The 25,868-nt window shown below is 39.8% G+C and overlaps 1 protein-coding gene across 1 annotated transcript in view; it reads right to left on the bottom strand.

Annotated features, from left to right (window-relative positions):
- LOC126262441 (UDP-glycosyltransferase UGT5-like) overlaps positions 1-24,657 on the bottom strand; it is a 175,518-nt gene extending 150,861 nt beyond the window's left edge. Inside the window, exon 1 of the mRNA XM_049959093.1 lies at positions 24,591-24,657. The gene's annotated coding sequence lies outside the window, so the exon portion shown is untranslated. The remainder of the gene's footprint in view (positions 1-24,590) is intronic.
- Positions 24,658-25,868: the final 1,211 nt, after the last annotated feature.

Raw genomic sequence — 25,868 nt, 5'->3', positions numbered from 1 at the left:
AACAGTAAAATTCAGAGGTGGTAGTGTTATGGTGTGGTCGAGTTTTCCATGGAGGGGGCCTGCACCTCTTGTTTTGCATGGCACTATCACAGTACAGGCCTACATTGATGTTTTAAGCACCTTCTTGCTACCCACTATTGAAGAGCAATTTGGGGATGGCGACTGCATCTTTCGACATGGTCGAGACCTGTTCATAATGCACGGCCTGTGGCGGAGTGGTTACACGACAATAACATCCCTGTAATTGACTGGCCTGCCCAGAGTCCTGAACTGAATCCTATAGAACACCTTTAGGATGTTTTGGAATGCCGAACCTGATTGAATGTATGCCTGTGAGAGTGGAAGCTGTCATCAAGGCTAAGGGTGGGCCAACACCATATTGAATTGTAGCACTACCTATGGAGGGCGCCATGAACTTGTAAGTCAATTTGAGCCAGGTGTGCGGATACTTTCAATCACATAGTGTGCCTTACACATATAGTGAGGTCGAATAGGCATAGCACTTGTTAAAAGTAAGTTTTACTATTGAAAAGAGATACTATACCCATTTGCCCCATCCACGGGGTAAAACAGGTATAAAATAAAAATGGTAGCCATCTAATTACTAAATGGTTAATTAACCAGTAACATACATGCCACTATTCTGAAAGGTCATACTGGTAAGTGGAACCATTTTAAAAAACGTTCAAAGGACTTTACTACAAGATGACAAAGTTAAAAATGGGTTATTTTTATACCTGTTTTACCCCCAACAGGCCCTATAGAAACACTGAATATACAGTGTACACTGATATACTGAGTTCAGTTCTAGTGTATTATAAGTATAGAAATACCACTGCCCCAACTCAAGAAGAAAGCCAAAAGGAGTTTTCAAGCTACTTAAAATTTTGACTTTTTTGTCTACATATTTTGGCAGGCACCTGACCTGTTTACTAACAACCATATTCATAATTATGAAATAAGTGAGCATAGTTTCCACACAGATATGCTTGATACAGCTTTCTATAAGAAAGCACACAATATCAACCAAAACTTTTATACTACAGTTTCTCCAGCTCTGAATATAAGGATAATCATCCTCAAGCAAAACATATTCGCCATGAAATGTTACATCTTTTCTCAGTGGAACATGCCTCCCACTATTAAATGTGTTTATTGCTTGCTAACACGATTTACAGCATTTTCATGATCACATTCCATTTTTTCTGAGTTCAGTGTGCTGTTATTCATGGTACAGTCATGGGATGCTGACAACAGCAGGCACTAAGAAATAATGCCAACAAACACATCTGACTTAGGATAACAGAGCATTTCTAGCAGCAATGTATTGTAAAGATGATGCAGTATGATTATTTACAACAATATTCTGTTTTTTAAGAACAGGTCATGCTCTTAATAAACTGTTTCTTTAGATATTTTGGCCTGTTTCTGAAGTACTGGATAGATAAGATATTGAGAGTGGTGTTACAGAGTAAGGTATTTCAGACTTTTCACGGGTATAGCTTACATCAGAAAACCCATTTTTGAGATCACATGAATGTTAGAGGGATACAGAATCCTTTGTGAAATTCACATCAAAAATATGAGAAACCAATTAAAGGGAATGGAGTGGTTTCATTTACAAGACAACTGCTGGGAGTTTTGCATGTAGTGTGTGGAAAGATTGATAACTAAAATGTCTCTGTGATCATATCATTTAGTGTACAGTTGTCTACACACTTCATACAAGAACAATACACAGGGGACTGAAGTATGTTTGTAGACTCTACACTTAATAGGGCTTCTTGAAATGTAGTAAATATGCATTCAGTGGGTACCAAGGGTCTATCTTCAACCACAGGCCTATTCAGGTTTTTCAGAATTTCCGTGACGCTCTCCTGTAAGTCAAACAAATCTGTGACCTTTCATGCAGCCCTTCTTTGAATACATTTCAGTGATCTGATAGGGATTCCAGACACATGAGCAATACTCTAAGATGGGATACACCAGTGATTTTTTAAGCACCTGATTGTATTTTCCCAGTATCCTATGAGTTAAGTGAAGCCTGCCATGTGCCTTACCTACTACTGAGCCTAAGTATTCATTCCATTTCATGCCCCTCCAAGTTATTACACCTAGGAATTGATATGAGTCAATTGATTCCAACAGTGACTCGTTGATGTTGCATTCACAGGAAATTACTTTCCTGCATTTTGTGAAAAACACAATTTTACATTTCTGTAGATTTAAAGCCAGGTGCCAATCTTTGCACCTCTCTGAAGTCTTACCAAAATGTGACTGGACATTTGTGCAGCTTTTTCCATGTGCTACTTGATTATAGACATGTTAATGGAGCATGTTCTTACATACCTGAATTTGTTTTCAAGAAAGAAAAAGTGCACCTGTGATGACAGTAATTTCCAAGTCAGTCTACCACACAGATAATTCATTAATAAAAGCCCAACACTTTATATGTACTTTTCCCAGCCTCCATACTGAGCTGCTTTTGCTATGGAGAGATAAAGCCATAATTAACAGTAGACATTCCTCATTTTTCAAGTTGTTCTTTCACATAATATACTGTACTTTTTTTACATTCATAGTCTTTCATCACATAATGACATGTGAAGCTTGGCACTTGCACCTGATAAGTTTGTCGGATATTTGTTATATACACACTACTTTTTTTAAAATTTCAATGCCATCTGAAGAGGGGAGAACGTCATATTTATATGCTTCCAAAGCTGAAAATTGTTTTGCAGTAAATATTTCATGAAAGTAACTGGCTGAAGGATATTTCTCCATAAATCAAATGCCTGTTTTATGTATTTGATAAAGCTGTAATATTCACATTGGAGCAAGAAACCTTGCATCTCCTTGGGTGTCATACACTGAAATGAAATATCTAATTATAAAATAAAATGACCGTGTAAAGAATATTTTCTATATTGCTGAAAGATATAAGAACAATAAGAAAAGGTGTCTTTTTTGATGGGATTTAACAGCCCATAATTACAGAGCAATTACAAGTGAAAGAAAAGTACAAGAAGAAATTGAAAATAAATTACAGCTTCTCTCTTTCATACGTGAGGACCTTCTTGTCCAGAACTGTAGTGACCTGAGGGACATGAACGGTACTGCACTCATCTGAGAGCAAACATCAGTTATACAAATGATGAAATTTAAAAGAGAAAGGCTTACTTGATTTTTGATATGAAGTCCATCATCCCTCATTGCCCAACACTTTGTTGGTTCTTTGAGATGTAGAAGATGAGGGAATTAAAAATATGTTGACTTTGCCTCATGTTCTCCCACATGACAAAAACATAATTGCCAAGAGTCTTTTGAGTGTGTTCCTGACACATTATCCGGGCCTGAAGTATCAAAGCTCAAATGGGCTTGAAAGTATTTAAGTCTGAACACTTTGTGGTTCATTACAACACCAGTACTTTCCATTGACTATTCAGTTTTTGGATGTTTCTGATTTGTTCATGCTGTTATTATTGGGCGTAAAGGTGTGCACCTCCTCTGCTCGATAAAGAGATTAACTGGTTGGAACCATAACTTCTTCTAAATGTGAGTGCATTCATCCATGTCCTTAAATGAAACTTCACCCAATTCCGCCACTCCTGCTTTGATCTTTCACTTTTTGGCTGGCTCAGCAATGCCATTTGGAGAATTGTGCATGTTCTTTGGTTCTGACAAAGATAATCTGTCACTCTTGCCTGAACAAAGAGACTTTGCTACACCATAGCATCAAATCTCCAAAGTCCTTGCCAGCTGGGAGATATTAAAGGCCAAACACTATTGATGCTTTTTAATGGTGAGCTGTAATTTCCTCTGTACTTGAAGGCTTATGATGATGGAGACTGCCATACCGTAATCACACTTACTGGGAACTGAAGCCACTTCTGTACTGAGATGAATGGATTTTACACAATGGCACATAAAATGTCTCGATATTTGTCTCTTGTATTTGATTTACACTTTTCTACTTTTTTTGTGAGTATGAAGATCTACATCTACATCTATACTCCGCGAGCCACCTTACGGTGTGTGGCGGAGGGTACTTATTGTACCACTATCTGATCCCCCCTTTCCTGTTCCATTCACGAATTGTGCGTGGGAAGAACGACTGCTTGTAAGTCTCCGTATTTGCTCTAATTTCTCGGATCTTTTCGTTGTGATCATTACGCGAGATATATGTGGGCGGTAGTAATATGTTGCCCATCTCTTCCCGGAATGTGCTCTCTCGTAATTTCGATAATAAACCTCTCCGTATTGCGTAACGCCTTTCTTGAAGTGTCCGCCACTGGAGCTTGTTCAGCATCTCCGTAACGCTCTCGCGCTGACTAAATGTCCCCATGACGAATCGCGCTGCTTTTCGCTGGATCATGTCTATCTCTTCTATTAATCCAACCTGGTAAGGGTCCCATACTGATGAGCAATACTCAAGAATCGGACGAACAAGCGTTTTGTAAGCTACTTCTTTCGTCGATGAGTCACATTTTCTTAGAATTCTTCCTATGAATCTCAACCTGGCGCCTGCTTTTCCCACTATTTGTTTTATGTGATCATTCCACTTCAGATCGCTCCGGATAGTAACTCCTAAGTATTTTACGGTCGTTACCGCTTCCAATGATTTACCACCTATGGCATAATCGTACTGGAATGGATTTCTGCCCCTATGTATGCGCATTATATTACATTTATCTACGTTTAGGGAAAGCTGCCAGCTGTCGCACCATTCATTAATCCTCTGCAGGTCTTCCTGGAGTACGTACGAGTCTTCTGATGTTGCTACTTTCTTGTAGACAACCGTGTCATCTGCAAATAGCCTCACGGAGCTACCGATGTTGTCAACTAAGTCATTTATGTATATTGTAAACAATAAAGGTCCTATCACGCTTCCTTGCGGTACTCCCGAAATTACCTCTACATCTGCAGATTTTGAACCGTTAAGAATGACATGTTGTGTTCTTTCTTCTAGGAAATCCTGAATCCAATCACAAACCTGGTCCGATATTCCGTAAGCTCGTATTTTTTTCACTAAACGTAAGTGCGGAACCGTATCAAATGCCTTCCTGAAGTCCAGGAATACGGCATCAATCTGCTCGCCAGTGTCTACGGCACTGTGAATTTCTTGGGCAAATAGGGCGAGCTGAGTTTCACATGATCTCTGTTTGCGGAATCCATGTTGGTTATGATGAAGGAGATTTGCATTATCTAAGAACGTCATAATACGAGAACACAAAACATGTTCCATTATTCTACAACAGATTGACGTAAGCGAAATAGGCCTATAATTATTCGCATCTGATTTATGACCCTTCTTGAAAATGGGAACGACCTGCGCTTTCTTCCAGTCGCTAGGTACTTTACGTTCTTCCAGAGATCTACGATAAATTGCTGATAGAAAGGGGGCAAGTTCTTTAGCATAATCACTGTAGAATCTTAAGGGTATCTCGTCTGGTCCGGATGCTTTTCCGCTACTAAGTGATAGCAGTTGTTTTTCAATTCCGATATCGTTTATTTCAATATTTTCCATTTTGGCGTCCGTGCGACGGCTGAAGTCAGGGACTCTTAAACCTATGATGAAGCTTCCTTTGTTTCCGTAGTACCTTTCGTACATGATTGTTATACCACGGTGGATCTTTCCCCTCGCTTTGGACCTTAGTCGGTACGAACTTATCTAAGGCGTACTGGACGATGTTTCTGAATTTTTTCCATTTTTGTTCCACATCCTCTTCCTCAGAAATGAACGTTTGATGGTGGTCACTCAGATATTCTGCGATTTGTGCCCTATCACTCTTGTTAAGCAAATATATTTTCCTTCCTTTCTTGGCATTTCTTATTACACTTGTAGTCATTGATGCAACCACTGACTTATGATCACTGATACCCTCTTCTACATTCACGGAGTCGAAAAGTTCCGGTCTATTTGTTGCTAAGAGGTCTAAAACGTTAGCTTCACGAGTTGGTTCTCTAACTATCTGCTCGAAGTAATTCTCGGACAAGGCAGTCAGGATAATGTCACAAGAGTCTCTGTCCCTGGCTCCAGTTCTGATTGTGTGACTATCCCATTCTATACCTGGTAGATTGAAGTCTCCCCCTATTACAATAGTATGATCACGAAACTTCTTCACGACGTTCTGCAGGTTCTCTCTGAGGCGCTCAACTACTACGGTTGCTGATGCAGGTGGTCTATAGAAGCATCCATCATATCTGACCCACCTTTGATACTTTACTTAACCCAGATTATTTCACATTCGCATTCGCTAATAACTTCACTGGATATTATTGAATTCTTTACTGCTATAAATACTCCTCCACCATTGGCGTTTATCCTATCCTTGCGGTATATATTCCATTCTGTGTCTAGGATTTCGTTACTGTTCACTTCCGGTTTTAACCAACTTTCCGTTCCTAATACTATATGCGCACTATTTCCTTCAATAAGAGATACTATTTCAGGAACCTTGCCATGGATACTCCTGCAGTTTACCAATATTACGTTAACTTTTCCTGTTTTTGGTCTCTGAGGACGGACGTTCTTTATCAACGATGATAATGTTCTCTCTGGTAAGCCGTCAGGTATTTTATCGTTTCGCCCAAGGGGGGGTCCCTCTAACCTAAAAAACCCCCGTGTGCACGCCACACGTACTCTGCTACCCTAGTAGCTGCTTCCGGTGTGTAGTGCATGCCTGACCTGTCTAGGGGGGCCCTACAGTTCTCCACCCAATAACGGAGGTCGATGAATTTGCAACCATTATAGTCGCAGAGTCGTCTGAGCCTCTGGTTTAGACCCTCCACACGGCTCCAAACCAGAGGACCGCGATCGACTCTGGGCACTATGCTGCAGATATTAAGCTCAGCTTGCACTCCGCGTGCGATGCTGGTTGTCTTCACCAAATCAGCCAGCCGCCGGAAGGAACCAAGGATGGCCTCAGAATCCAAGCGGCAGGCGTCATTCGTTCCGACATGTGCTACTATCTGCAGCCGGTCACACCCAGTGCGTTCAATAGCTGCCGGAAGGGCCTCCTCCACATTACGGACGAGGCCCCCCGGCAAGCACACCGAGTGCACACTGGCATTCTTCCCCGACCTACCCGCTATTTTCCTGAGGGGCTCCATAACCCGCCTAACGTTGGAGCTCCCTATAACTAATAGGCCCGCCCTCTGTGACTGTCGGGACCTTGCCGGAGAATCGGCCACTGGCCCAACAGGCGAGGCATCCTGTGGTGGCTCGGAAACGATGTCATCACCACTAGGAAGCACCCCGTACTTGTTGGAAAGGGGTAAGACAGCTGCCACGCGGCCAGATCCCACCTTCGCCTTTCGGCCAGGCTCGCGCGAGCCCACCACTGTCCGCCATTCACCCTGGAGTGATGGCTGACCGGTAAGATGCTCACTGCCGGAAGACGCAGCGACATCAGGGGTTCCATGTGATTCCAAGGCCACCGAAGTAGGCATAAGTCTCACCACAGTTGCCCCAACGCCACTACGAGCCGACGCCTGCGCCTCGAGCTCGATGAGCCTAACAGACAGAGCCTCCACCTGCCCCCGAAGAGTGGCCAATTCTCCTTGCGTCCGCTCACAACAACCACAGTCCCTACACATGACTATGTTTACCCTACTCTATACGGTGACAAATTCCCAAGATAATCTTCTGATGAGCTACTCTGATAATCAAGAAACACTCACTGAAATACGAGACGCGAAAACTACGCTAGGTTTTCCCAGAAAAACTATTTAAAAGCTAAGCGCAGCAAATAAGTACAAAATAAATTTCTCTCCTAACGATCAAGAACTGTTAGTTTCTATGCAGAGCAGATAAACACAAATAGAATCCCTTCCTTAGTGGAAGGTCGTAAACAAAATGCAAAATAAACGCTTTATACAAACAGTACTCACTGCTGCTGGTGCTCTCGCTCTGGCTGTCACAAGACAAAGATGCTCTTTGTCTTCCTGTTGTTATCTTCTTGTTGTTGTAGATGCCTCAGATACACATGTAACTTACACAATACAAGCAGTTGGGTGATCATGTGTGCAAACAATGCATCCTTAGTTACCTCTTGCAAGGAATGATAAGATAAGCACTACCTCCTACAACTAAATTCCTCATCTTTATGTAGCTGCTGTCAAAAGTCACACAAAGTTCTTGAAAAATGTTGTATTGACTCACAGTACCTGATGCCAGTTGTAACAGAAACTTTTTTAGTTTTACAGTTGAAGATAGTCAAATTTGTGGAGAACAGTAATAAATGTTTAACAAAAAAGTGATCTAGACTGTTTTGTTTATAAAATAAACAAATATGTAGCTATTTCCCCACAACAAAATCGCTTATGGGTATGAGATGCGAAGTGTCAATGCACCAGACTTGTTTACATATTTTTTTATTGTGTAAATTGAGAAGCAGTGAGTTCAGATTGTTATTACTTTATTCTTGCTTAATTCTCTTCCTTTCTCAGAGAATAGTGCTATGCTGGAATTACTCAGGAGTGAAATTTATTTCCAGATGGTGGAATACAGCACTCAGATGCATGTTACAATAAGCACCAAGAGACCTAAAGAAATGACATACAAATCTCTTAACATAATGACAGCACATTGTTTAATGTATGCTAGATAAAATACGGATATACTGAACATGAGATGTTATGGTGCATGTACACAGTACTAGAAACTACCACCTGCTGGATCTGCTTTCTTCTAGCCTTACTTTGGTACATAAAAATAACAAGTATGCTGGACAAAAAAATGGTCATCCCCATGAGACACCATGCCAACACTGTGTAAAACTGCACACGGCATTGATAATGGCTGCTGTTTGGTAAGGAACAGAATTAACAAATTTCTTCATCCAGAATGAGATTTTCACTCTGCAGTGCTGATATGAAACTTACTGGCAGATTAAAACTGTGTGCCGGCCCGAGACTTGAACTCGGGACCTTGCCTTTTGCGGGCAAGTGCTCTACCATCTGAGCTACCCAAGCATGACACTTAACCCATCCTCACAGCTCCAGTTCCACCAGTACCTCATCTCCTACCTTCCAAACTACACAGAAGCTCTTCTGTGAACCTTGCAGAACTAGCACAGTTCGAGTCTTGGTCTGGCACACAATTTTAATCTGCCAGGAAGTTTCAAATTTCTTCATGTATGCCACATACAATGGATAGCTGCAGTCTTCATTCCAAAGACTGGTCTGATGCAGCTCTCCGCACTACTCTACACAGTGAGTGGCCTCTTGATCTCTCTAAATAACTATTGCAACCTACATCCTTTTGAACCTGCTTACGGTATTTACCCCTTGGCCTCCATCTACAAATTTTATCCCCACCCCCCTCCCCTGCCCTCCTACCACACACCCTACCCTCCAACACTACATTGGTGATCTCTCATCACCTGAATTGTGTCCCACCAAACGGTCCTTTCTTTTACTTCCACTCTGTAATGGCTGGCTGCAATATGCACTACTGCTACACCTGTTGGGCTTTTTCTTTTGTTAAACCAATCTGATCATAAACACATTAATCATACAGATGCATCAAGTCTCCAGTAGCAACAAACACAGATGTTCACACATCAGGTATTTTACTGGTTTAACTGCACCTCATGTGCATCAATTAGTGCAAGTGGATGACAACTGAAAATGTTTATTGCTCTAACAAGTAAAGGATCTTATACCTGCATGCAGTTTAATGTGCTGTTTTTATCTGTTAGCTGTTTATACATAAGGCCTACCAATTGTTGTGTCACGTAAAACAGTATTGTGTGCAGACAACACAACTTAAATTGTATAAGATTGCAACTGAAGATACAGTGAAGAGAAATGTGGTGTATTTCTTATGTTTATCAACTATATCGAGACAACAAACTGCAGTATGATCCAAAAGACATTAAAATATTTTCTCCTACATATTAGTTGAAGTGCTATGTCATTATCGTACATCCTCTGAGATGACCATAATACTGGGAAGCCAGTGTTGGCATCCTCAGCCTTCTGAAGACTATATACAAAGAGCTAATGAATCTACATTAAGAAAGAGAACATCTTGAAAAAAGAATTGTCTCTGAATGCCACATCATGTGACAGGATTGGAGAAAACCATAAACACAACCAAATTTCTGTGAGATATGTTATTGCCAGAAGATATTTATCTAAAACTAAAGATAGCTGCTTCACATTTCCATATCCACTCATAAATATGTACCACCAATCTTTATTTATTTTTTTGTTGTTGTCTTCCATATAAATTCTGGTCTGATGAAGCTTCCCACAATTGTCTATCCTGTCCAAGGTTCATCATGTCTGCGTAACTTGTGCAAACTTCATTCATTTGAACCTGCTTACTGTAGTCAAGCCTTAATCTCCCTCAAAAATTTTTATCCCCCGTGCTTGCCCTCACAAACAAATTTATTATTCCTTGAATCCACAGCATGTTTCCTACCAAACAATCCTTTCTTTGAGTCAGTTTATGCTATAAATTTCTTTTCCCCCCAGTACCTCTACCGTAACTTAAAAACTGTATCTCCTTTCCTCCCTACTCCCTTTCCACCTCCCCCCCCTCCCCCCTAGCACAGAACAGCCACCCAATCCTGCTCTCAGCAGTCCTACCCTGTCCCCACCATGTCCTTGCACACTGCCACATGCAGCACTGCATATTCCTCCATCCCTACCCTACTATCCCTCCCCCTTCCTGCCCCATGGTCTTCCTGACTCCTATCAATCCCAGCTACACTGCTGCTCACATCAGGTGCAGTCCTAGTCATGCTTTGCAGGCAGTGACAGTGGCCACATACGCATGGCTAGCTGTTGCGTGAATGTGTACCTGTTTTCTACATCTAAAAGGTGAAATGTTTCTAGTATTCTTTTTCACTGAGGCTGCCTGTGATCCAACACTGTCTGTGTGGTAAATAGCCATCTATCCTTTCCATATTGTTTTTAATTCATCCTGGACTTTCCATTGTTTAAATAGAAAGCACTTTCATGGAGCTGGATATCAGTATTGGACGACATTCTCTGTATAGGTCTGAAGCTATTCTATTTCCCCCTGCCTCAGAAACACTGTTGTTTGAGAAATATTACACCACTATCTGCACATTCAGTGGCTTTTGACTTATCACAAAAGTATTTACCAGTTTTTTATTATCTTGTTCAGTGTTTGATTTCTCAAGGTCGTTAAAAAATTACATTCTTACATGTACTTAGTTTTCATAGGTTTCCCAGGAAAGCATCCACTGACAATTTTTATGTGGACGCCTGACACCATCATCTATCAAAGCCAATAGACACAGAAACAACAGTACACAAATATTAAGAAGCTGCAATGTGCTGAAATATGGTGGTACTCAATGTGATATCTTGTTACACACACATGAATCTTTACTTGTGGAAAACTCCACATGGATGTTTTCTTCTGGAAAACTCTCATTTAATCATGTTTTGATCATGTACCTCACAGGCATCACATTTTTGGAAAACTCAGGACTGAATATATAAATATATATTGGGAAGTTGAGGAAGAGATGGTGATGGCGGTACACACTGTAAGAGTTAATGATGGACTGGCAGAAGAAGAAGAGGAGGAGGAGGAGGAGGATGAAGAAGAAGATAATGACAGGGATAGACTTCTACTCATCGAGTAGAGGAGACACTGAAGAGTGAACAGATACAGGGGAGAATGGTGATAGTTGAGGCACATAAAAATTTTGTTTTTAATTATTTTAATTCATTTGCTTCATGCTTAAATATAGCTGAAACTGTCATGATACTTGCATTTTTCCCATTAAATTATGTATTTAGAACATGGGCTGCAAAATATGTAACCACGAAGAAGGAACTGTTTACAAAAATGCTTTACACCATGGCTCAATGATCACCATGGCGGGGATACTGGAACCAGGTAGCGGAGATACTTGAACTGGAAAATAACACACACCATCATTTGGTTCTCAAATCACTTTCGTTTAGCACTTAAAATCTCATGTTAATAACATTATAAGGATAAAAACTTAAACACTAAGTAACACAAAGCCTTCAAAACCAGTTATACAATAATTTTTGGTATTGACGATGGGAGGTTAAAGAATCTTGAAAGTCTCTTCGGGTTTGCTGCCAGATCCTAAAATCAACTTGACTCGATATTTCGGCAATCCAACTGGTCGCCATCTTCAGGAGAATGCTGCTTCTGCTGATGAGTCCCGCTGAAAACTGACCCAAAGAGACTTTCAAGACTTATTACGCCGGGAAAGCCTACGTAATCACCTCAGGTTAAAGAATCGTTTCTATCTGATCTTTGTCTCCAACAATGGTGTATTCAATTGGAGGTTATTTGAATTTAGAGTGCAGGTACTCTTTCAGACTTAACCATTAGTCCTTCATCTCCTATATTAATAACTTTTCCAACAAAACACTTAACACTTTTTCCACTCTAACATTACCAACAATCGATCATTGATGCTCAGCTTCCTGTCCACAACTACATCTTTACTGTCACTCTTATTACTTGTGCCATGGATGAGCTTTGTTTTATGTTGAATAACTGTCAGATTCTATGTCAAATGATTCTGATGAATTATTTCTTGTGCATTTCTGTTGTAGACACTGTAATATGAATATTTTTTTCTGTTTTTGTGTAAGTCTAAGTTTTTCCATTGATTTTTCCTGTCTGTTTTTATTTTCGTCTGCTCTTTCCTGAACAGAGGTCTCAATCTGTAGCTTTCTGAAGTAGCTGTTAAAATTGACAATTTAGCTCTTTTGCTACTGCTTTTCATCAAACAGGGGAAGGCATTAGCGTAAGCTCTCATAATTTCTGTCGAAGCAATGGTTTCACTTGTTGAGGGCACTGCACAGATCAGCAGCGTAGGACTTAGGGACTATAGGCCTAAGCCCATCGATACCAGTTTAAATGTTCTCACTGTTTTTCATTATATGAAGATGCCCCAGTACTTTCCACAGGGACATGTTACTGTCACCCTATGAGCTACAACATGAACTCAGAAATTCATCACCAGTGAAAATATTTTCACTCAGGATGAAAGCTTTGCAAATATTCACACTGGTGAAAGCTAGTGGATAAGCTTTACCTACCAACAAATTATGCTATTAAATAATTAGTAATTGCCTAAAGGCAAATATTTGTAACAATAGTTCTATAAAACTGGTTATGTGAGAAAAAATCTCGTCTACAAAATGTATCTTTGAATATAATTTTAACACAAGAACAGTTGAGCCATAGCTCGACCATCCCCAACCTGAGTGTCACAAGTATCCTCATCTTTAACATTTTTGTTCAAGTTGCTATTTCTGTGTTATGTATGCAACTATTCAGACTGTTGTAGCACAAGAATAAGGTTCAATCTGCAATGGTTTCTATCAGTAAGTATTTTTATTTATACATAAAAACTACACCAAACAAAAATTGTAATCCATCTATTTAGAGCAGTAGTGACAAACAGTAAATGGCACCACAACTTGTGTATTGCTCCAGGACAACTGACTGTTTCTCTCTTGAAAAATACTAAAATGATAACTAAACAGTGATACCACTTATGGAAAAATAAATTGACCTACAGGTGAGAAAATATGTGTGGCTCAAGTATCACATACGCTAAAATATCACAATTCTGCCCTAGAGCGGGGGGGGGGGGGGGGGGGGGGGAAGAAAGAAAAAAACAGAAAAATTGCTTACATTGACAATTTTTTTCTGATGACCTGATTGATTAAAACTTTGTGGAAAATCAAGAGTCAAACTGGATCTCTGCCTCTGAAAGGTATTTCTGTAACAATTTATCTTGTAGAGAGAGATTTACTGCTCACCACAAAAAATTACAGGAGAGAAGTAGCTGGCAGATGTGGAATAAACTGAAGGGACAAACAGATAATTCACCTGGTTGAGCATTTTCCATAATAGTCTTTTTTGCAAATAGTCCTTCATTACTTATAATCGTTGCTTATCAAACAAAATAGTTTTGGCTCTGGTATTTTAAAGAAAAGTTTTCAAAGCAATTATCTAATATTTCTAGGGAAGTGTAAGAGTTATCAAATGCTTCATAAAATTCCAGTCACTCAAGGTGAAATACACATAAAAGGAAAGAAGATTAGGGTTTCGCATTCCATTCCCACCACGTTCATTAAAGTCGGGGCACAAGGTAGAAATGGGGAAGGATGAAGAAGCAAATCAGCTATTCCCTTCAAAATGAATCACCCTGGAATCTGCATTAAGTTATTTCAGGAAATCGCAGAAAAACTAGACCTATATGGATGGATGAAGACTTAAAACTACAGTCCTCCTGAACCTGAGTTACACATGGTCTATACCATTAACTATGAAATATGTGCAACTATCTATTTCTTGCTCCGACACCTTCTAATATACCACTATCTAGAAGACTATCTCCATTAATCTTGTAAAACATACATCACCTAAGTAACATCTGAAGCAAAATTACATACCCCTGATTTCTTATACTCTGGGAATTTGTCAATTTCTTATGCTCTGGGAATCTGTCACCTTTCTTTCTCTCACTGGATGATTCCAATAATGAAACACTAAAAACATGGGTGTCTGCAGAAGTTCTTCAAAGTAGCGGCCAAATTTCAAATTTGTCGGTTTTGAAATAACTGATTCGATAGGTCTGAAAACGTTTCATGCCCAAGTACATAAAACTTACTGTTTCTCAGAAGATTGATAGTTATCTATTTGTTATTTTTAAACAATGGAAACTCCAAGTTGAAGAGTCAACAATATTAGGACAAGAACAGATTCCTATTCATTGTAAAGAAAAGTTGCTGACAGGCACAACGGAAAGACTATTACACATTTAATTTTCAGCCAAAGTTTTCTCCAGGAAAGAACATACACACACAATTACACAAGCAAGCACAACTCGTGCACTCACCTACATCTACATGGATACTCTGCAAATCACATTTAAGCGCCTGGCAGAGGGTTCATTGAACCACCTTCACAATTCTCTATTATTCCCATGACCGACATCTCTGGCAGCACGGATCAGAATGCAACTGTCACGCTGAACGAAAACAGCAATATGGAGTGGGGCGGGGAAGGGATAACAGGGTATGGGTGGGAGTTGAGAAGAGTGCTCCATGGCGGAGAATACAGAGACAAGATGGAGGCATGACAAGACAGCTAGGTGCAGCTTCAGGAGGCTGTGCAGCTGCGAGTTGTGGAGGGGGGGGAGGAGTGTGGGTAGGGGTATAGGCCGTGGAGGGGGGGGGGGGGGAACGGGAAACAGAAATGGAGATGATCAGGAAATGGGAAAGACAGACGGTGCAATGGCAGAGGGGGGGGGGGGGGGGGGGGCACATAACGAGTATGAGGGGACGTGAACAGGAACGAGATGATAGGATGGGGAGGATGTAAGCTGTTGGGCGGACAGTGTGGGGACAGTGGTTACCCTACGTTGAGGCTGGAATAACTTTGGGAGTGGTGAATGTATTGTAAGGATAGCTCCCATTTGCTAATTTCAGAAAAGTTGGTGGTGGAGGGGAGGTTCCAGATGGCCTGGGTTGTGAAGCAGCCACTGAACTCAAGCATGTAATGTTCTGCTGCATATTTTGCCACAGTGTGGTCCACTTTGCTCTTTGCCACAGTTTGGTGGTGGTCATTCATCCTGATGGACAGCTGGTTGGTAGTCATACCAATATAAAAAGCTGTGCAATGATTGCAGCAGAGCTGGTGAATGACATGGCAGCTTTCACAGGTGGCCTGACCCCTGATGGGGTAGGATAAACCTGTGACAGGACTGGAATAGGAAGTGCTTGGGTGGGTGGATCGGTCAGGTCTTTGACCTGAGTATTCCACATGGATATGATCCCTGTGGTGAGGAGTTTCGACAGGGACTGGCACAGAGATTGACCAGGATGTTGTGGAAGTTTGTTGGGTGTGTTGCGGCCACATGTAGTAAGCATTGCTTCACTGTGTCTGCTGCTATCAGGTGATAGAACACCACTTTAAGAGGGGTGGGAAGGATCTTCGGTAATCAATGCCCTCATGAAGAATGTGGTTCAGTTGTTCCAGTATGGGGTGGCACTGAGTGATGAAGGGCTTTGATGCCCTGAAATGAGAGACATCTTAACCAGCATTTTCAATGTGCCTGTCTGCAACTCAACGTGTCATCTTAATGGCGAGCAGCAATGTATTCTCTTCCTAATCTTCTTAGTATTTTTAAGGTAGATCACTCTGGTACCTAATTGGTAAGAATATTTCAAAAGTACATTCAAAGTAAATTTTTTTATGTAATTAAAATGAATATGAATGCCATGTCATCAGATAATTAAATCCAATGTATCCAATGGCCTATCAAATATAGCTAGAAAATACTCACAAAAATTATTTATTCATACTCTGATAATGTTACGTTGAAACATTTGAAATAGGAGAAAAAAATCAGAAAGATAGAGAAAATTCTGCTGGATATCAACAAAAATGCTGCTATATTAAAACCACATGAAGTGGTGAACACGGCATAAATTTTAAAAAAGACCACCTGTAACAATTTGTTTGCTTATAAAACTTCACATTTGTTCACATTAAGGGTTTATGGCATTACTGTCATGATTTCCAATTTTTAGTGACAACTGGTGTAACGGAAATGGAACGAAATGTGTTTCAGAAGCTACATTCTTCTGGGTTGGTTTAGTACAGTTTACCACAGGGCCAATATAGGAGTAGATGCATGTAGGAACATCATGAAACCATCCTCAAATTGGGTGACAGAATGAACTGTCAGCAGCCAAGGACTGGACCAAGGTACTCCTATTTTTCTCCAGTTGGTGTTCAGTATGCCAACTGGAATACAGGATTTGTAATTTTGTTATTTTATGTGGCACTGTGTTCGATGCATAGACTTTGAGAAGAGCACCACTTCTGGAATGAACATGTTTTCAATCCTGAAATTTTGCACTTTCCCCCTATTTTCCACAACAGAAAATTCCAACTGATGCATTTGGGATAAAGTACAGACGTAAACACCTACCACACGGCATGACTGTATGCTGCGTTCTTCTGAATGTACTAAAAAAGCTCTGTTGTGTAGAACTGACTTCATCAACAAGCCAAAATGGGTTTTCGTTTTCCAAAGACAGGTGTTAAACTACTATTGTAATTACGTTCAGCATTAGGCGGAGGTGGTGTAGTCATGTGACCTTGGGACAGGAGGCTGGCACATGTACTGCTGCAATATTTCTGTCTTCAGAATTGGTGGCGGAATCTGTGTGCTAGGGTGTCCAGACTGGCTCCTTTCTGAAGCTTTGTAGGGCCTGAGCGAGGAACTAACAGAAAAAGATTGAAGACTTTATTTTGGCACGTTTTGGTGAGAAGGCTTGTACCATCTTGACTGCAAGTCAGCACCAAAACTGCAGATGCAACCATAATTTCATGTTGTTGTTGTTGTGGTCTTCAGTCCTGAGACTGGTTTGATGCAGCTCTCCATGCTACTCTATCCTGTGCAAGCTTCTTCATCTCCCAGTACCTACTGCAACCTACATCCTTCTGAATCTGCTTAGTGTATTGATCTCTTGGTCTCCCTCTACGATTTTTACCCTCCACGCTGCCCTCCAATGCTAAATTTGTGATCCCTTGATGCCTCAAAACATGTCCTACCAACCGATCCCTTCTTCTAGTCAAGTTGTGCCACAAACTTCTCTTCTCCCCAATCCTATTCAATACCTCCTCATTAGTTACGTGATCTACCCACCTTATCTTCAGCATTCTTCTGTAGCACCACATTTCGAAAGCTTCTATTCTCTTCTTGTCCAAACTAGTTATCGTCCATGTCTCACTTCCATACATGGCTACACTCCATACAAATACTTTCAGAAACGACTTCCTGACACCTAAATCTATACTCGATGTTAACAAATTTCTCTTCTTGAGAAACGCTTTCCTTGCCATTGCCAGTCTACATTTTATATCCTCTCTACTTCGACCATCATCGGTTATTTTACTCCCTAAATAGCAAAACTCCTTTACTACTTTAAGTGTCTCATTTCCTAATCTAATTCCCTCAGCATCACCCGACTTAATTTGACTACATTCCATTATCCTCGTTTTGCTTTTGTTGATGTTCATCTTATATCCTCCTTTCAAGACACTGTCCATTCCGTTCAACTGCTCTTCCAAGTCCTTTGCTGTCTCTGACAGAATTACAATGTCATCGGCGAACCTCAAAGTTTTTACTTCTTCTCCATGGATTTTAATACCTACTCCGAATTTTTCTTTTGTTTCCTTTACTGCTTGCTCAATATACAGATTGAATAACATCGGGGAGAGGCTACAACCCTGTCTCACTCCTTTCCCAACCACTGCTTCCCTTTCATGCCCCTCGACTCTTATAACTGCCATCTGCTTTCTGTACAAATTGTAAATAGCCTTTCGCTCCCTGTATTTTACCCCTGCCACCTTCAGAATTTGAAAGAGAGTATTCCAGTCAACATTGTCAAAAGCTTTCTCTAAGTCTACAAATGCTAGAAACGTAGGTTTGCCTTTTCTTAATCTTTCTTCCAAGATAAGTCGTAAGGTCAGTATTGCCTCACGTGTTCCAACATTTCTACGGAATCCAAACTGATCTTCCCCGAGGTCGGCTTCTACCAGTTTTTCCATTCGTCTGTAAAGAATTCGCGTTAGTATTTTGCAGCTGTGACTTATTAAACTGATAGTTCGGTAATTTTCACATCTGTCAACACCTGCTTTCTTTGGGATTGGAATTATTATATTCTTCTTGAAGTCTGAGGGTATTTCGCCTGTCTCATACATCGTGCTCACCAGATGGTAGAGTTTTGTCATGACTGGCTCTCCCGAGGCCATCAGTAGTTCTAGTGGAATGTTGTCTACTCCCGGGGCCTTGTTTCGACTCAGGTCTTTCAGTGCTCTGTCAAACTCTTCACGCAGTATCTTATCTCCCATTTCGTCTTCATCTACATCCTCTTCCATTTCCATAATATTGTCCTCAAGTACATCTCCCTTGTATAAACCCTCTATATACTCCTTCCACCTTTCTGCCTTCCCTTCTTTGCTTAGAACTGGGTTTCCATCTGAGCTCTTGATATTCATACAAGTGGTTCTCTTCTCTCCAAAGGTCTCTTTAATTTTCCTATAGGCAGTATCTATCTTACCCCTAGTGAGACAAGCCTCTACATCCTTACATTTGTCCTCTAGCCATCCCTGCTTAGCCATTTTGCACTTCCTGTCGATTTCATTTTTGAGACGTTTGTATTCCTTTTTGCCTGCTTCATTTACTGCATTTTTATATTTTCTCCTTTCATCAATTAAATTCAATATTTCTTCTGTTACCCAAGGATTTCTATTAGCCCTCGTCTTTTTACCTACTTGATCGTCTGCTGCCTTCACCACTTCATCCCTCAGAGCTACCCATTCTTCTTCTACTGTATTTCTTTCCCCCATTCCTGTCAATTGTTCCCTTATGCTCTCCCTGAAACTCTCTGCAACCTCTGGTTCTTTCAGTTTATCCAGGTCCCATCTCCTTAAATTCCCACCTTTTTGCAGTTTCTTCAGTTTCAATCTGCAGTTCATAACCAATAGATTGTGGTCAGAATCCACATCTGCCCCAGGAAATGTCTTACAATTTAAAACCTGGTTCCTAAATCTCTGTCTTACCATTATATAATCTATCTGAAACCTGTCAGTATCTCCTGGCTTCTTCCATGTATACAGCCTCCTTTCATGATTCTTGAACCAAGTGTTAGCTATGATTAAGTTATGCTCTGTGCAAAATTCTACAAGGCGGCTTCCTCTTTCATTCCTTCCCCCCAATCCATATTCACCTACTATGTTTCCTTCTCTCCCTTTTCCTACTGACGAATTCCAGTCACCCATGACTATTAAATTTTCGTCTCCCTTCACTACCTGAATAATTTCTTTTATCTCGTCATACATTTCATCTATTTCTTCATCATCTGCGGAGCTAGTTGGCATATAAACTTGTACTACTGTAGTAGGCATGGGCTTTGTGTCTATCTTGGCCACAATAATGCGTTCACTATGCTGTTTGTAGTAGCTAACCCGCACTCCTATTTTTTTATTCATTATTAAACCTACTCCTGCATTACCCCTATTTGATTTTGTATTTATAACCCTGTAATCACCTGACCAAAAGTCTTGTTCCTCCTGCCACCGAACTTCACTAATTCCCACTATATCTAACTTTAACCTATCCATTTCCCTTTTCAAATTTTCTAACCTACCTGCCCGATTAAGTGATCTGACATTCCACGCTCCGATCCGTAGAACGCCAGTTTTCTTTCTCCTGATAACGACGTCCTCTTGAGTAGTCCCCACCCGGAGATCCGAATGGGGGACTATTTTACCTCCGGAATATTTTACCCAAGAGGACGCCATCATCATTTAATCATACAGTAGAGCTGCATGTCCTCGGGAAAAATTACGGCTGTAGTTTCCCCTTGCTTTCAGCCGTTCGCAGTACCAGCACAGCAAGGCCGTTTTGGTTAATGTTACAAGGCCAGATCAGTCAATCATCCAGACTGTTGCCCCTGCAACTACTGAAAAGGCTGCTGCCCCTCTTCAGGAACCACATGTTTGTCAACTAAGAAAACCCAATATATACAATTGGTGCTAAGGCTGCAAAATTTCATGTCATCACTTGCAGTGTTAAATCTGCAGTTTAGTGGAGCTACAAATGACTGCTAGAAATTTGATCAAATTATGTAATAAATACGAAGGCTGTATCCAGATTCCAGGAGGGGGCAGGTGTCCCTTCTTACCCTCCTTGTGGATGCCTGTTACTGAAATCCTGACACTATAATATCTCTATTGTGGTTGCAAACACAGACTAACACTAAATTTTTTATCCCTTTAATCTTAAAATGGAGTGTCAGTAAGGGCCTTCAGCTTCACACTGAGAATATATGACCTAGCAGTGTCACAATTGTCATCTTGAAATATATGAAACAAGTCAAGACTTACATGTACTGATGAAAGTAGCAATCTGAAAGTAATTTAATGAAGGGTATTAACAACTGACTATTGTTAAATCACTATATTCTATCTGTGGGCAAAGTAATATAATTTTAGGGTCAACCGAAGCGTCCGATCCCACACGTTGCCTTTGACCCTTGACGTAAGGCTGTTGTGGTGTGTGACGTCACAACAGACAGCGCGGAATTTAGTTTGTGAGAGTGGCGTGTTTGTAGGTGTCGTTTTGATGCGATCGGTGGTGCTCTCTGGTGATGTGTTAGGTGATGTTTTTGGATTAGTTTGCAAGTGTGGCGTGATGTATGAATTTTGGTAAATTGCTTTTTTTACGTCTTTGGTAGGTATGGATATGACTGACAGGGTCAACAGTTTTCGGTTGTCGGCTATGATGGGGGACAGTGCATTGCCTCGAATAAAATTTCTTCAACTATTCGGATTTTTGGATGAAATCGTGAAGTGTTCAGTATGTCGTGAACAAATGAGGCTTACTAAAAGTTCCGGCGTCTCGGACCATGGATGGCTGTATGTGGAGATGTCGTAAGGATAACAGGTCAAGGGAAGTGTTCGATCCCAATGTGTGGCTGTGAATGTTGGTATCGGGTGATGTTTTTGAGCTATATAGGTCAAGGGAAGTGTTAGGTCCTAATTTATGGGATCGGGAGCTGCTGTTGAGCTACATAGGTCAAGGGAAGTGTCAGATTCCAGATGATATTGTGTTTAGTGGTATTTGGGGAGTTTTGTGATGTCTGTTTTTTTCGTCGTTTTGCATGGTTTTGTGTGAGGGTGGGTGTCTAAATTTGTTTATGTTTAGTTTGTCCCCACCCATAAACCCCTATTTCCCGCACTTGTCCCGTTAGTGTCATTAGGCTTTTTGTGGAACGTGTGTGTATTTTTCGATGTATTTTCGTCCTCATAATGTGTACGTAACGACTTAATATGCGCTATATTGGAATCGTTGTTTATGGTCGTTTCCGCCATATTTGTGACATCATGGGTAAAAGCAAACAGGCGGGATCAGATGCTTCTGTATTTCCTAATTTTAAAAGAGAGTGAATGCATGCTTTCTCAGATGTGCTTATGAATTCTCTGAAAATTAGCTAAGTACTACATTCATTTCAAAGTGATGTTTCAACAAGCTTCCTGTTTGTCAACATTGCCAAAAATATTTCCACAGATTTAAAAGCAGTCTTTTCTAACATTAGCTTTTAGGATGTTCATTTACTGTTCAATAATTCTGTCTTTCTAGAAGACATACTCTCAAAGAAAAGATGCTAGTTTTTCAAAATGTAACAAACATTACTGACACTGGAAATTATTTCTATTTTCCTGTTCAGATGAAGTAAATCCATAAAGACAGAGCAGTACACACAACTACACTTTTGCTGTGCATAATGGTTCAACAGAATCTGTGAATATTTATTACTGCTTGTTGGATTTAAAGTCATATTGTATATAAAACCATACAGTTTCACTAATCTTAATTGGTGTTACATTCAGAAAGAGTAAACAGCTACAGAAGTTCCGAAAAGAAATTATGTCATCTTAGACAGCATTAAACAATTCGGTACAAGGAGGAGCTGAACTTACCAATACCAAACATTGGATATGGCTCATGAAAAAATGATGACGCAGGGTGTGATGACATGTGCAAACCGAGACAGAATAACCATTTTTGTGATGATGTTTATTTTACGCACGTTGAACTTTGGTGAGTGGTTTATGTTCGCCGTTTTGCTATAGTGGATCACAGGAGGTGGGTGGTATCAGTAATTTAAACATTTCCCAATAAAAAAACCTACTGGCCAGTTAAAGACAGTAGTGAAGCTGGTAACGGGCAAGTAAATGTCTAATCTATCCTGGCTGTTGCAGTTTCACAATGCAGCTGTTATCCTAAATCAACATATAGTATTTTACAATTGTGAACCGCAGTGTATGAAGGATGGTAATAGTTACGTATTGGAACCCTATTGTATTTTACAATATGGTATGGATGTAAACATTAGCTTTTACCACAGGTCAATTTGATACCACAACCAGACTTTTTGCTTTGGCATTCGTTGTCTTTGACAGCTCTCAGCTAGACCCTAGGCTACAATACAGATTAGTTTGTCACAACAACCAGTATTTCAGAAGGGAGAGAATACAATACTTAACTTTAACCAACAAGTGCACATTTTATGTACATACAGTAAAAGGTAAGCCATGCGCATAAGAATGTGAAGAGAATGGTTTTTCTCAATCCAATAGCAAAGTTCTGCATTTTTTAAACTGTTGCTCATGTCTGTAACACCAATAAAATGACATTCTGCTGCTAGTGTGCACTGGTCTTGTAAAAAGCATCATATGCTAAAAGGGTAGCTCCCTGAGTATATACACAATAATCTTCAAGAAACCACAAAAGAGGGCCAGACTCTGACACACAATGCATAATATTATTGACTACTGTTTATTAAAATGCCATATTAGATTCACACAGCACTGTTAACAAAATGTCACTCAGTGTCACTAAAACAGGTTTTATTCATCACACATAGGTGCAAAAAAAAAAAAAAAAAAAAAACATATTTTCAAAACACCTAACATGTACCCTTTAGCAGTTTGAATGTTTGGAGTGCGAATGCTTAGTAAAAATCGTTAATCATTACACAAGAAACAGCCCTCCCTGTGAAAATGAATAACCAGCTGAGGAGAAACACACTTTGTAGATATTTATAAACAGGAAAATACTATAACTAAAAACTCTTCAAATTACGTTTTAAATTAAGCCAAATACGCATTGTTGCTCTGTATAAATAATGTGTAAACTATCAATACCTAGAAAGTATATCACGACAGGTACTGATCATATAAAGACAACACAATAAAACACAAAAAATATGATGAACAAGGCGAACAGAAACTGTTAGACAAATAACCTGAGAAACCAAATTTTCCACTAACAACCAACTACACCACAGATAGGATCACCAAAACCTTGATCTAGAGATGCTGTCACACATTATTCATTTAAGACAGCTACAGCAAGAATGTTGCAAAGCACTCAGAATAATAATTTCTGTTGTATAGTTTATACTCCTACCACAATCCAGTGGCAGTTTGATGAAAGAGTTACACTAAATTTTCTGCTGCGAACGTTAATTATTAGCAATTACGGAAATTAGGGAAAAGAACCAATGCTTAACATCAAAATCAACGAATTCCCAGCTTGCTACCTAAGTCGGTTCTGCACAATCTGACTTGGTTTTTGCATGAACGCTGATAACCTATTACGCAAAAAAGTTAATCGATTCAAATAGCTTTTTTACATTACGGTTTGAACTTTAATCGCGTTCTCTAATAATTCAACTTTAAAGTTTGCTAAATAGCAACAGTTATCACAATATTTCTTTACATTATCACACTGTTCTTAAAAACAAAAAGACTCGTTATTTCACGCAGAAATACGATTGCTGTTATTTGGTAAAACGGCATCACCCGGCGAAAAGACGATTGATATCATCCATCTCCAACATTAGCTGATATATTTGTTGTTCGATACAGTAAAGAAAATGTAACGATGACTTTATTCCCGGGTTCATAAAAATTTCTTCTGTTAACAACGCTGCATATCACCAGGCTAAATTTCTCTTACCCACAGATCTAGTTTCTTGGTTAGCTGTAAACACAGGCACGCAAACAAAAACACTTCTGCTTGCTACCAACTTCACACCTGTTGCTCTGCGGAATTTACCAGTTGCCACTTACGATTTTGGTTTTACTCTAGCTTTTTCGGAATTACCCGTCAAATACTCTAAAAATCTTAGAAAAAACGCTAGATTTAGAGGGTATAATTATAATAAAAACGACGTATTATTTCTCTTATTTAATAACATAAAATCCTACAACCTAGTTCACTCCCATATTTTTTTTTTCATTTCTTCTATCGGACCTTTTGTCTTTAAGTCTTCCAGTGTCGATATGGTTCGAGTCCAATACAGCCTAAATATGATCGTTGTTTAGGTGAATTTCTGCTTTTGTGTTATACAGTTTCATGAGTCTGTTTAAATAAGAAGAACTCGTTTTTGAACAAGTTGCACAGAAAAGCTTGCAAGATTTTCCAAACCATCTCAGGCAATACTGTGATGATATTGACTGAAACGAAGAATTAAAGTCATTGTTTGGAGAGACGACGAAACTCGGGCTATTAAGATTGTTCAAGATAGAATCATTAGTATTAGAAGGACCCTCAAAAACTGCTTTCGTGAAAAATAATCAGGACATCACAGTTCTCTAAGTAGTATCCTGTCGGTACAAGTTTGAAGCGACAGCCATCTCGCGCTAGCTGCAGAAAGTAATTTTTGTTGCTCAGTTTTCAACAAAATCTTGAAACTACTTTAATGATCCTGTTCACTTTGTCTCATGTGAAAGTATGCAGGTATATTACAACAGAAATCTTTTAAATTTTTAGGTAGTTTGCAGGAGGCATATAATGTCGCAAGGTGAATTAAATGGCATGAACACCTTATAAAGACAAGCTGTAGAATTTCCTTTTTTAGTAAGGCCTGAACTTAATTCATCTCATACTGTGTGGAAGATGCCTTTTGCTGTGGCATCAGTTACGTTGATTATATCAAAAACCTGCATTCCAAAATTTTTATCACACTTCTAAAGAATGTTATAATGACCGCTAGCTGCTTTTTATAGACAGATATGTCGTTTCATCTACAGAATTGTAATATTAAAATAGTCGTTCTTAATGATATCAATAATTTCTTATTTACAGGTCAAACCTGTGAGTTGACATAAAATATTTATTGCTTTTTGCTTTCCTAGATGCACAACCAACATTTTAGACTCCAGAAACAAGTCTGCATTAGCGCCGCAAGTCATTGTCTTATGAAATAGATAGTTCATGTTTTCAAGAAATCCG

Source organism: Schistocerca nitens, chromosome 6 (genome assembly GCF_023898315.1).
Source record: "Schistocerca nitens isolate TAMUIC-IGC-003100 chromosome 6, iqSchNite1.1, whole genome shotgun sequence".
Classification (NCBI taxonomy): Eukaryota; Metazoa; Arthropoda; class Insecta; order Orthoptera; family Acrididae; genus Schistocerca; species Schistocerca nitens.
This window is presented reverse-complemented; position numbering and strand designations above follow the sequence as displayed.